Below are 13,234 nucleotides of genomic sequence, written 5' to 3' on the forward strand. Positions count from 1 at the left end.
ATCCTTCTTGTTCATTATGTAAGTATATTTCAGTCATTTGTACAGCATGTTTGGGACTGGGAGAAGGAGAGAAGGTCTCCCAAATACAGTGCAGGACTTGTTAAAAACTTTCTCTCCTTCTCCCGGTTGCTACAGTGGAAATACTTTCCTGCCAACGATCCTACCAATCAGACTCAATCAAAGGTCAATGTTGAACCCTGCCCGACTCAGTTCACTCCTCCAGCCAACTGTGATCCACCCCCACTGTCCACAAATCACCCCCTGTTAATTTTTCAGAATTTCTTAACCTCGAGACTTGCCTCACCATCATTCCCCAAATTACTCAACATGCAAACTAATCTTACATTTGCAGAAAGAACTGTAGTCCACCATCTAAGAACTGATCCTGACTGTATAATCCTACCTCTCGACAAAGGCTCCACCATTGTTGTGCAGATACTGATTTTATAGAATATGTAGAAAGGTATAGAAAAATATACCACAGGGTAATTGCAAATTCAAAGTTATTAAGCAATGACATGGAAATAAAACAGTCCAGAAACAAAACTAAAATAACATGAAAAATTGTGAGCATAGAAACCGGGCTACCTATCAAAGATTAGGAAATTATTCTAAAAGATGAGGAGAATAAAATGGTAGATAAATATGCCATGACTAATTATATAAATAATTAATTTTTAAATATACCCCAGACATTAAGCAGGAATTGTGGGGAGCAGGTTGAGAGAACAGCACCAAAGGCAGCCAGTAGTATGATGGCAGCCCCAACAAACAAAAAGGAAGTTTTAAAAGTGATTAAAAGTCTGAAGACCAATATGTCAGCTGGAGTAGATGAGGTGCCAATAACACTAGTAAAGAAAACAGCAAATCAAATAGCGAAACCATTGGCACACATAGCAAACTTGTCAATGGTTCAGGGCGTGTTTCCACAGAAACTGAAAATTTCTAAAGTCGTTCCCCTGTTGAAAAAGGGTTACAAGTTTAAAATAGAAAACAACAGATCTGTCTCACTTCTCCCAACTTTCTCTAAGGTTTTAGAGATACTAATGAAATATAGAGTCCACATTATCTTAATATCCACAATCTGATAAACAGTAATCAGCGTGGATTTCAAGCTGGGAGAAGTACCAAAACAGCTGTACTGGAATACACAAAAGAAATGACCACTAAATTGGAAGAGAGAAGAAGTGTAGCTGGAATAAATATAGATCTGCCAAAAGCCTTTGACACTGTTGACCACAGCATACTTTTGCAAAAGCTTAAAGCTATAGGTATCAGAGGACCAGTAAAAAGTGGCTTGAGTAGTATCTGGAAAAGAGGATGCAGGTAGTTGAAATTGCAGCACCAAATATTAAACAAAAAGTTAAACTAAGATCAGACCCAAGGGAGGTCACAGTAGGAGTACCCCAAGGAAGTGTATTAGGCCCTTTGCTGTTCCTCATTTACATTAATGATATTCAGATGTCAGAGACAAAAGCTAGAATCATGTTATTTGCTGGTGATACTAGTTTAATAGTTAATGATATGAAGCAGTCATTGCACAGTACTGTGGACCATGTCCTACAATGTATACAAAAATGGTTTAGTGCAAACAAGCTAACACTGAATGCAAAAAACTAATTATGTGTAATATGGGAAAGTAAATGAACATGACAACCTAAATCCCACCATGGAGGGCAAACAACTTGAAAGAGTACAGTGTGCAAAATTCCTGGGTATGTACGTTGATGAGAAGATAAACTGGAAGGACCATGTGGTGAGCTTAGCACTAAAACTAAATTCAGCATGTTTTGTACTTAGAATAATTTCAAGAGTTTGTAGTAATGACTGTATATTTTGGCTATTTTCAGTCCATTGCATCCTATGGGATAGTATTCTGGGGAAAACCAAATTGTTGTTTAAATGAGATTTTCAAATTACAAAAATGGGCTATTCGGATAATGACCCAAAGCCCACCTCAAACACATTGTAGGCCCCTTTTTAAAGCATTGAAAATTTTAACGATTCCATCATTATACATTCTGAAATGTCTGTTGGTGATCAAGAGAAATCAGGACAAAATGAAAACCAATACAGACTGCCATAATTACAATACACAGCAATGTAAAGAACTCCACTTACAAGCTGTAACAAGGACCCAAAGTCAGAAACATATATGTAAACAAGGCATCAAACTTTTTAATGCACTACCAAAACATATCAAAGAACTGTAAAATGAGGATAAATTTAAAACTGCTATAAATAATCACATGCTTGACAAATGTTATTACAGTGTAAGTGAATTTCTATGTTCAACTATATTAGAATATAAAGAACCACATGCTTGACAAATGTTATTACAGCATAAGTGAATATCTCTGCACAACTGTATAAGTATATATGTTTAAATTAATGTGACAAATGAAATTATATCAATGAATATGTCTGTGAAGCACATAAAAAGATTAAGAACCACATGCTTAACAAATGTCACTACAGTATAAGTGAATAGCTCTGCTCAACTGCATAAGAATATATGATATCATAAATGTGACAAATGAAATCACAACATCAAGGAATAGGTCTTTCAAGCACATAAGAAAATAAGTTGTAAAAACACTTATTAGTTGTATATTGCATCAAACGTAAGATAGATTCATATGGATTCAGCATAGAAATTTTTTTTAAAGATGTTATATAGTTGTGAAATGTATTCTGAAAAAACCTATATCAAGAATGTGATAATGAGGATGATAATAAATAAATTAAACTGCAAGGAATACCTGGCAAAAGGACCCCTCCACCAGACAGATACATCCAACTTCAAAACTTGCCACAACGATACCATTCCAGAAGTCCAGGAGGATCTTCTCCAGTCACTCCCCAAATCCTTAGGCATCGGAGAGGCATACGGAGGAGTGGAGAGATGGATAACCCCTTGATTTAACATCCTCTGTACCTTCTCCCGCAACACTTTTATCTTAGGTGGTGAGGGATGATATGTGGACTGCCTAATCGGAATATTGTCAGTCAAATGAATATGATATTCTAATTTATTCATTACTCCAAGTTTATCACAAAATAAGTCAGGAAAAGCCTCCAGTAACTGATGGACATGTTGAACCTGACTCAGGGAAAGATGATCAAGATTGACATTATCAATAGTAGTGACCGACAAGGAAGAAGGTATGGATGGCACCGCCTCTCGACATTCACAAAATCTGAACTTCTGACTTGGTGCAAATTATATATATATATATATATATATATATATATATATATATATATATATATATATATATATATATATATATATATATATATAGAAAGAAACTTCCACATGGGAAAAATATATTAAAAACAAAGATTCCAAGACTTACCAAGCGGGAAAGCGCCGGCAGACAGGTACATGAACAAAACACACAAACACACACACAGAATTACGAGCTTTCGCAACTGGCAGTTGCTTCGTCAGGAAAGAGGGAAGGAGAGGGAAAAATGAAAGGATGTGGGTTTTAAGGGAGAGGGTAAGGAGTCATTCCAATCCCGGGAGCAGAAAGACTTCCCTTAGGGGAAAAAAAGGACAGGTGTACACTCGCACACACATATGTGTGTATACATTTTCTTCTAAAAATGACCAGCAGTGGCACTCTTGAGTTCTCAGCTGTCTTTCATGAATACTCCCACAAAACGTTTAACAAATATATCTACCATTTGTTAACCTAGATTTTTATTCTTTCTCAAAGCACTGAAGAAAGCTAAGGAACATCAGTGTATGATATGCCACTGACATTGTAGTAACTTGAGATAAAGAACTAGCTTACCCAGAAAAGGATAGTTGAGGTGATGTCAAAGCCCTGTTTAAGGAACTAGCTTGGCATTTACCAGAAATGATTTACAAAATCATTGGAAAACTACAGAGGGATCCAAAAATATGTATCCACTGCTTAAAAGTCCATAATTTGCAAACTAATTGATGGAGTTGTCTCATTTTTGGTGAAAGTGTAGCTTAAAGTTCAACTTAAAGATATCACTGTAGGTGTTTGAAATGGCCACCATTAACATACACACACAAATGATGCTGCCGAACTGCAGCACGAACTACTGACTGCAATGTGTTCAATTGGATATTTGCACATGAATGTATGGTGGATTCTCGAAGTTCATACAATGTGCGAGGCTTTTGTCAATAAATGATGTTCTTTAGTGTTCCCCACATGTAAAATTCCAGAGGAGTTAGGTCTGAGGAACGTGGTGGATACTCCATGGCACCTCTATGGTCTATCCTAATTCCTGGTGGATTTTTGTCGAGATACGTCCTAACACGATTTTGGTAGTGGGCTGAGGCACCATCTTGTTGAAAGTAAACTCTTCCATCTCCATACAAGTCTCGGATGGCAGGTAAAATGGATGTCTGAATCTTCTGAAGGTACACCTCACTGGTAACTGTGCCGTCAAAGAAGAATGGCCCCATCAAGCCCCAGTAAGCCAACCCACATCACACATTTACTCCTGGCAAATTCACGGCTTTGTCTATATGGACATTTGGATTTTCGGCGGCCCAGTAGATGCAATTGTGGTGATTTACTGTACCACTGAGTTAGAACTGTGCCTCATCAGACCACACAATCATCTCTGCAAACTCTTAATCGTTGCACACCATGTTGGTAAACCACTCGCAGCACTCCATTCTATGATCTGGATTGTCCTCGTTCATTGCATGTAGCAATCGTGGGATGTAGCACTTCCACTTTGCTGTCTTCAAAATTTGCTGAACACTTGAGCGACTCACTCCAGTTTCACAGGCACACTGCCTCACAGACTTTTGTGGTGAGGGAGTGAATTGCTGTAACACATGGCAGGAATTAGCTGGACTTGTTACTGTTACAGGTCATCCAGATCGTTGTTTGTGTACATCTATAACACAGCCTTCGGCTTCAAATTTGTCTCAAATGCAACGAATCATTAAATGTGTCGGTGGCTATGTTTGATACTCATTTTGCCATTGCCATTGAACCTCATTAATGTTTTCCTACATAAAATACCACTTAAAAACTGACTTCCTTTCATCAAATGTAAGCCTTGCACCAGCCATGTTTACTCGAGTAACTAGGTGCAGCTAACAACAATCTGGCAACTGTCATCCAACAAAACAAAACAACATAATACATCACTTGTGTGGCGATTGCCGGAACTACAAACTATTACACTACCAAAGATGAGACAACTCCGTCAATTAGTTTGCCAGTTATGGACTTTTAAACAGTGGATACATTTTTTTGGCCCCCTCTGTATATCAGGGTGCTTGCAGTGAGTTTTTGAACATATTACTCCAGAGTGTAATCCTATTGATTAAACTCTCCAGTACTCCACTTTATTAAAAATGTAATGATACTGACAGTGCAGGGTACTGATGAGCCCATTAAAGGATGGGGAGGTCAGCAGTAGACTTATCAGGGCAACTGGTATGGCACCCTGTGGGGAACATGAGCAAATCCAGTCACACACAGGTTGGAAGCAATTGATTTATTTCTTACTTTCAGCCTACAATAGAGATCCAGTGCCCATGTCCAGTAGGCACACAGTGGGTATTGATCCTACAGTCCTTCAGTAGAAATGTGTTCTTGTATTGTTGTCTGCACTCACCACAGCTCAGTGTGGCACAGGGGTGGAACAGCCTGGTGAGGTTGACATTCCCAGCTGGTGGCAAAGCTGCTTTAGTTGTTGGCATTGCAGATGGGATGCCTACACAGTAAGTAGGGCATGCTGGTGGCCTGCCCTAGAAGCAGCGGATAACAGAAGTGATGAGAGCTGGGGAGTGAACCCAGGGTCCATGGTGTCTAGCTGGCTCTCTCTTGCTCCTTGGCCCATTGGAGCTGACACTGGACCACACAGTGAGCAATCCCATAGGATGATAAATGATGTTCACTGCACAAGCACATGGTGGTAGAGCAACAATGCTTCTCCAGGCTCACAGCAGTAACCTGCTACACAACAGTTGCAGATTTGTTGACCCTTACCAGCTGGGTGACCTGGTCATTATTTATATGTACTAGAGTCAGAGACATAGGCATGCAGATGCCGAGGAATCATATAGCTCCAGTGTCGCAACACTGCTGGAGTGCCAGATTTTGGGAACATTGCTGTTCACCTGCTGAATGGTTGTACCAACAGACCAAAGGCAGCTACGTAGGCAGAATGCTGCGCCAGCTGTTTACAGTAAGGAGCGTGATTACAGCAACAACTGCTTGCACTAGCCAATGTCGCTACATCCTTTTGACTGCACTTTCACTTTTTATCAAGATTTTGGATCCACATTTACAATGAGCACAGTTCACATTCTAGTCTGCACAATCTCCTAGGTTTGAAAGTACTGGAAATTAGTTATTGTCTGTACACTGGTCAAATTATTATATATTTGCAGAGACTCTGATGGCAGGTTTTTTTTTCAGTAATCATGTCATTTCTTCATGAGGGCCAACATTGTTGATATAAGCCTGTAGTTTGAAGGGTAGTGAAGGTGGGATTTTGGTCACCCTATAATTGTGATAGGAAGAGGCAACATCTATCACAATAAAGATTAAGAGAATGGCTGAAGTAGAAGTCCCTAATATAAGGAGTCCATGCTGATACTCCTTATTGCCTCACCTGTTCCAGTAGCTGTTGTGTTGAAATTCAATTATTTTGAGCTGCTGTCATTGAGTTGGGTCAAGGGACATGGGGAGTGGTGAGTCCAATGTGGAATTTAAATATTTTAGGTTTTCATTGGCCATGATCTTGAAAGGGAGATTAGATAGGTAAATCAAGGTAGTGTTCTGTGTTGTGGTTCCCAGTATGGAATAATTTACAGACAGTACCTTCCCACATCTATGATGGTCTACCTCATTACCTCACTGCATATAGAAGAGCATGGGTAGCTGCAGGTGAAATTTGCACCTCTTGCTGTGTCATATTTTTCCTCTCTACCACTTTCCTCTTTACCTTTAAGGAAGCTTCTGGAAACTGCATTGGAGCTCCTGGCTCCTCTTGGAATAGATGGACTCACACCACATGCATGGTGTTGCACATCAGGAGCTGTAATTTCACATTGATTGGGGATGTCATCTTGAACACCTGATACCACATAATGAATTATTTTGTTTTATCCTTGGGAATGTAAAGAGTGGGTACCATCAACCATTATCTGATGTGGAATTTAGGCAGTTTGATTTTCCTTTTTGTGTGCTTTCTTGTTGTTCCTCAGCTTTGTTATTTGTCTTCTGTGCCTGATACCATTGACATTTTAACCTTTTTTGCAAAACTATGGACTGTTGACACACCTTCCCCAGGAATGATTTACATAAGTTTAAAGTGGAAAGCATTTTCCATTTATAGACAACTCTCATGTAACTTACAGTAGCAAAATGTTGTGGACACTATGGTGGCTGTTTACACAGTAACTTGTAAAGAGGCAAGATTGAGGTCAGTTAGGCACAATGAATCAGCAGATACCACTTTTACATGTGAATGTTTGATGCCATTTCAGTCTTAAAATACATAATCCTTTTTTTTTAAGGAAGTCTGTAACACAATGCATCATTTTCTTCTTTTGTATTTTCCTCGTTTGTTTATGAGAATGTAAACATAAGATCCCACAAAGACCATTATCCTATCACTGTAAAACAGAGAAAAATAAATAGGAACATAATTCTGAAGAGAAATAGTATCTAAAAATACTGTAATTTGCCATCATTTGAGTCACTCAAATAATTATGAATACCATATGTACCTAACAAAAATCTTAAAATTTTATTTAACTTGTGACAGACTGTAATTTACTTGTCAGTAGATAAATAGTCATAAAATAAATTACAAAAATGTAGTTAACTTCACAAAAAGCAATTTCATTTGATACAAAATCACAATATTATATCCGTAACTTAACATGTCTACTATTTACACTCATCTATATTTCCTAAAAATACACCCACTTTCATTCTTATCATCTTACCTACTGTTCATTTCTACACAGAAAAGAAAAAGGGTATGTATTCTTAATCAAGAACATAGGACGTATGGCACCCACAAGGATCTAAGGTTCACACAAGCTTCTACTTACTTACCAGGGCATTGGCATTGGTAATACCTCCACCAATCCCACCACTGCTAACCAATGTAGTGGCCAGGTTACCTGTCTGGCAAAGATGGATATAGTGCCGTAAAACTCTTTGTTACTCACCAAGTTAGAGCAGATACAGCTTCACATTCCTCATCCAATGGGCACAGTCTGGCATCTATTCGCAGTATCTTCATATTGGTTCAGTGGAGGTGGACATCTATGAGAAGAAATGCTGAGAAGAAAATGCACTGTCAAGGTGTTGAGTATTACTGGCAGTGGCCCTAGGTAAAGGCTTTACTGGGTTGCTCGGGCAGCTCAACAGTGTCGAACCTCAGACACAGAAGAGCAAGGTTGGCAGTTGTCTGGAAGAGGCCATTTGACAAAGGTTCATTGTGCTTTGTTGCCAAACTCTCTACCGACCCCTTCACTGACGGCAGGCAGCCGTTTGCAGCACCCTCATGCCAAGGTAGTTTGCTGTCTGTCAGTGATGGCATGCACAGATGATTGATGCAATGCTGCATCGAGATGTCATAACTAGAGTCTGCCAATGCATCGACACAACATATGTTTGTGGATTAGCTGTGTCATCAGCCATCAGGATGCTAAGTGTCCTGAAGTTTCTTAGCTTCATGGTATCCAGTCCACACTGTGACATAGGGCACAGAGGCAGAAGGGAAATGACCATGTAGTGTAATTGCTTTTCTACTCTGACAGAGTCAGTGAAGCAGTTCAGCATTTGTGTCCAGCAGAAATTTTTAGAACAGATTAACCAGGGCTCTGTTCTTCAGTTTACCATGCTATCACAGATGGTATACATAAGCTACTAATGATATCCTGAAGAACTCAAAATTTGAATTAAATGTGAGATAATTTTTCATTTAGTGTATTAGGTTCTGATTAATTCCTAATATATGAACAAAATTCAGCAATAGAAATGAAATTAGATAACTTTTACAAAGAACCTCTGCGATGGTTTTGTGATATTACACATTAAACACTGAAATCTGAAACAGGAATGCTGTCAATGTGTTGCAGGTATATGCAGTATCTGTGCATACGTTTCAGCAAGGATGAGAAGGGGTGAAGGGGCACTTGCCCCTTCCTCAATTCTGGAGTTGTTGTTGTTGTTGTTGTTGTTGTTGTTTTTGTGGCCTTCAGTCCTAAGACTGTTTGATGTGCAAGCCTCTTTATCTTTGAATAATCACTGCAATCTACATCCACCTGAACCTGCTTGAGGTAGTCCAGCTTTGGTCTCCACATTTCTATTCAATACCTCCTTATTCGCTACATGATCTACCCAGCTAATCTTCAGTATTCTTTTATAGCAGCACTTTTCAAAATTTGATATTCTTTCCTTGTCCATGTTCCACTTCCACACAAGGCTACACTCCATACATACGCCTGCAGAAAAGACTGTCTAACACATAAATTTATATTTAATGTTAGCAAATTTCTCTTTCTCAGAAACACTTTGCTTTCTTACTACTGCCAGTCTGCATTTTACAAGGTGTAATCCAAAGTTTTCGGGACTTGTGTTGGAAAGTAGGAGTAGTAGATCTTTGCACCACTAGGTGGCAAGAGCTGCATATCTGATGAGTCAGTGTGCAGAGTGGCATTCAGCTGGGAGGATGTGTCGAGTGTCCACAGTGATTTCCGTAATGCTCTGTGTTTGGTGTGTGGATCCACAAACAGAACAGTGCGTGTGTATCAAATTCTGTGCGAATCTCAGGAAAAGTGCTGTGGAGACCCTTACAATGATTCAACCAGTGTTTGGGTGGCAGAGCATGAGCCATATGTGTGTGTTTGAGTGGCATGCTTGGTTCAGGGCTGGCCACACAGATGTCGAAGATGATGCTCACACTGGAAGGCCCATTAGCAGCACAATGCAAGATATCACAAACTTCAACAATTGGTTCGTGCGTATTGACACTGAACCATTCAAGACCTTGCAGATTAAGTGGTTATTGGTTATGGGACATGTCAATGAATGATGACTGATGAATTGGGCATGCATCATGTCGCTGCAAAATTTGTGCCAAGGATCTAGACTGCCAATCAGAAGGCACAGCGTGTTGAAGTGTGCACAGACCTTCGTCAGACCGCATCTGATGATCCAACCTTCTTATCACTGGTTATCACCAGTGACGAGAGCTGTATTTACAATTATGACCCAGAGACAAAGCAACAATTGTCCCAGTGGAAGAGCCCAGGCTCTCCAAGACCCAAAAAAGCGAGACAGGTGAAGAGCAAAGTGAAGAGCATGATCATCATTTTCTTCAGTACCAAGGAAATTGTGCACAAAGAATTCGTCCCACCCAACAAAACAGTGAATTCTGTGTCCTACTGTGACATTTTGCGATGGCTCCATGAAAACATGCGGCGACAACAGCCTGAACTTTGGCGTCTAGGGAACTGGCTGCTGCATCATGACAATGCCTCCTGTCACACATCCTTGCTCACCAGGACCTTTTTGGCAAAAAAACGACATGGCGGTTGTACCCCACCAACCGCACTCCCTATATCTGGCACCTCGCGACTTCACAGTATTCCCAAAACTGAAACTCAAGTTGAAAGGCCGACAGTTCGACACTATAGAGAGGATTCATGAAGCATCGCTGCCAGTGATAAACACCCTCAAAGAACAGGACTTCCAGAACACGTTTGACCAGTGGCAGAAGCACTAGGACCAATGTGTATGTGTGGATGGGAACTACTTCGAGGGTGATGGTGACCAGTAGTCCAAACCTAAGGTTTTCAACAGATGGCAGCACCAGTCGTGAAATTTTGGATAGCACCTCGTATATTCTCTCTACTACACCCATCATATTTCCTTTGCTGCCAAATAGCAAAATTCATTGGCTGCATTTAGAGTTGCATTTCCTAACCTAATTCTATGAGCTTTGCCAGTTTAATTTGATGTCATTCAATTACCCTTGTTTTACTTTTCTCAGTCTTCATCTTATAACTTCATTTCGCCACATTATCCATGACATTCAACTGATGTTTCAAGATCTTTGCCATTTCTGACTGAATAACAGTGTCACTGACAAATCTCAAGGTTTTTATTTCTTCTCCCTGAGCTTTAATCCCAAGTTCTCCTTGTTTTCCTTTACTTCTTGCTCAGTGTACAGATTAAATAACAGCAGGGAGAGGCTACAACACCATCTCTCTCCCTTCTCATCTACTGCTTCCTTTTCACATCTACCAACTCTTATAAGTGCAGTCTGGGTCCTGTACATATTGAAGAGATCTTTGCTGTCTGTATTTTATTCTTGGTGCCTTAGGAATTTCAAAGAGTGTGTTCCACTCAACATTGTTAAGAGCTTGTTTCTAATCTACACATGCCACAAATGTAGGTTTGCCTTTCTTCACCCTATATTCTAAGATAAGCCATGAAATCAGTATTGCCCCAAACGTTTCTACATTTCTTCACAACTCAAACTGAACTTCCCTGTCAGCTTCTACATCTTTCCATTCTTGATTCTGGAGTATTGACTTTTAATTCACTTCAGATTTTCACATATTGTGAAAAATTATTTCTCCTATTCTAATAAACAGTAGATTTAGAGTATCCAGGTGCAACAGGAAGTCCTGTGACTTAAGAAATCACTGAATAACTTGAGTTTGTTTATATGTCAAGCTGTCAACAAGAAAGTATGCTGTCATTTTGGTATCTCATCAGTTTCTGCAGTAAAGGCAGGTTTGTATCTTTACAGGTGTTGAGATGGAACACCAATTCATTTCTCTAATGTTTACACATATCCACCCTTATCAAACTGCAGAAAAAGAATCAATCCAACAACCTGACACTGAGATACTGTAGTAGTTTACCATTTGTGCAAGTCCAAATAAGACCTGTTGTGGCTTGCTGAGAGAACATTCAGTTTTACACAGCAGAACAGGATCTGAAGAATACCAGCATGCTGTACTGTAGGTGTGTTCATTTATGGATCTAATTTTTCAATGGCATCCGTCCATCCTTGAGGGATGATGGTGTGACATGCTTGGTTCAGAGTCTGCAGCGTCTGCTGTGGCTAAAGAGTCCCACTCGAGAGTGGCAGTCCCTACTGCAGTTCGGACATGTGAGATTTGAGGGACCTCGAACAGAAGCCGCTCTGTCTCTTCACTTTGTCCTCTTCCTGATTTGTTCCTGTGTGCGTTCGTCCTCTGAGAGCTTGACGCCGTTGCGCACAGTTACTCGCCAATTGACACGGTCAATTGCAGTGCTTCCCCAGTGACTTGGATTGATTCTGGTTTTGGTCAGGTCTCTCTTGCAGACATCCTTGAAACAAAGATGCGGTCATCCCACTGGCCTCACACCCTCCTGAAGTTCTTCATACAGCAGTTGTTTCGGTATCCGTTCAGGATCCATGCACCTGACATGTCCCAACCATCTTACATGTCTATGACTCAGGAGTGCAAAGATGCTGGTTGTGCTTGCACGATGAAAGACTTTGGTGTTGGGTACTCTATCTCTCCAAGAGATCTGAAGGATCTTCTGGAGACAGCAGAGATGGAAGCTGTTAAGTCGAGATTCATGCCTAGAAAGAGTTGTCCATATCTCACAGCTATAGAGAAGGATGCTTATAACACAAGCATTGTAGACTTTTAATTTAGTTTTTGTGGTAAGCAGTCCGTTGTTCCATACTCTGTTTTTCAATCTAGCCATGACAGATGCTGCCTTTACGATTCTGTTAGTAATTTCAGTGTCCATGGACAAGTTGCTACATATTGTGGATCCCAAGTAGGTAAAGTCATCAACTACCTGGAGGATTGCCATCAATGCTGGTGGATGGAAGGTTGGTAGTGCTCTGTGCCATGATCTTAGTCTTTTGAAGGCTGATGAGTAGACCAAATTTTTTCACAGGCATTTGATAATTTGTTGATTATATACTGCAGCTCATGTTCACTACTAGAGCTGCATCGTCCGCATATAACAACTCATGGATAACAACTGTATTTACTTTGGTCTTGGCCTTGAGACGAGCAATGTTGAAAAGATTTCCATCAGACCTCATATGTAGACACACTCCCTCCTCACAGTCCTCAAAGGCAAATCTGAGCAGAAGGGAAAAGAAAATCCCAAATAATGTAGGAGCTAACACACACCCCTGTGTAACACTGCTATTAACGGGGAATGCTTCTGATGTTTTACCG

The sequence above is a fragment of the Schistocerca gregaria genome, chromosome X (assembly GCF_023897955.1).
Source record: "Schistocerca gregaria isolate iqSchGreg1 chromosome X, iqSchGreg1.2, whole genome shotgun sequence".
In the NCBI taxonomy this organism is placed as follows: Eukaryota; Metazoa; Arthropoda; class Insecta; order Orthoptera; family Acrididae; genus Schistocerca; species Schistocerca gregaria.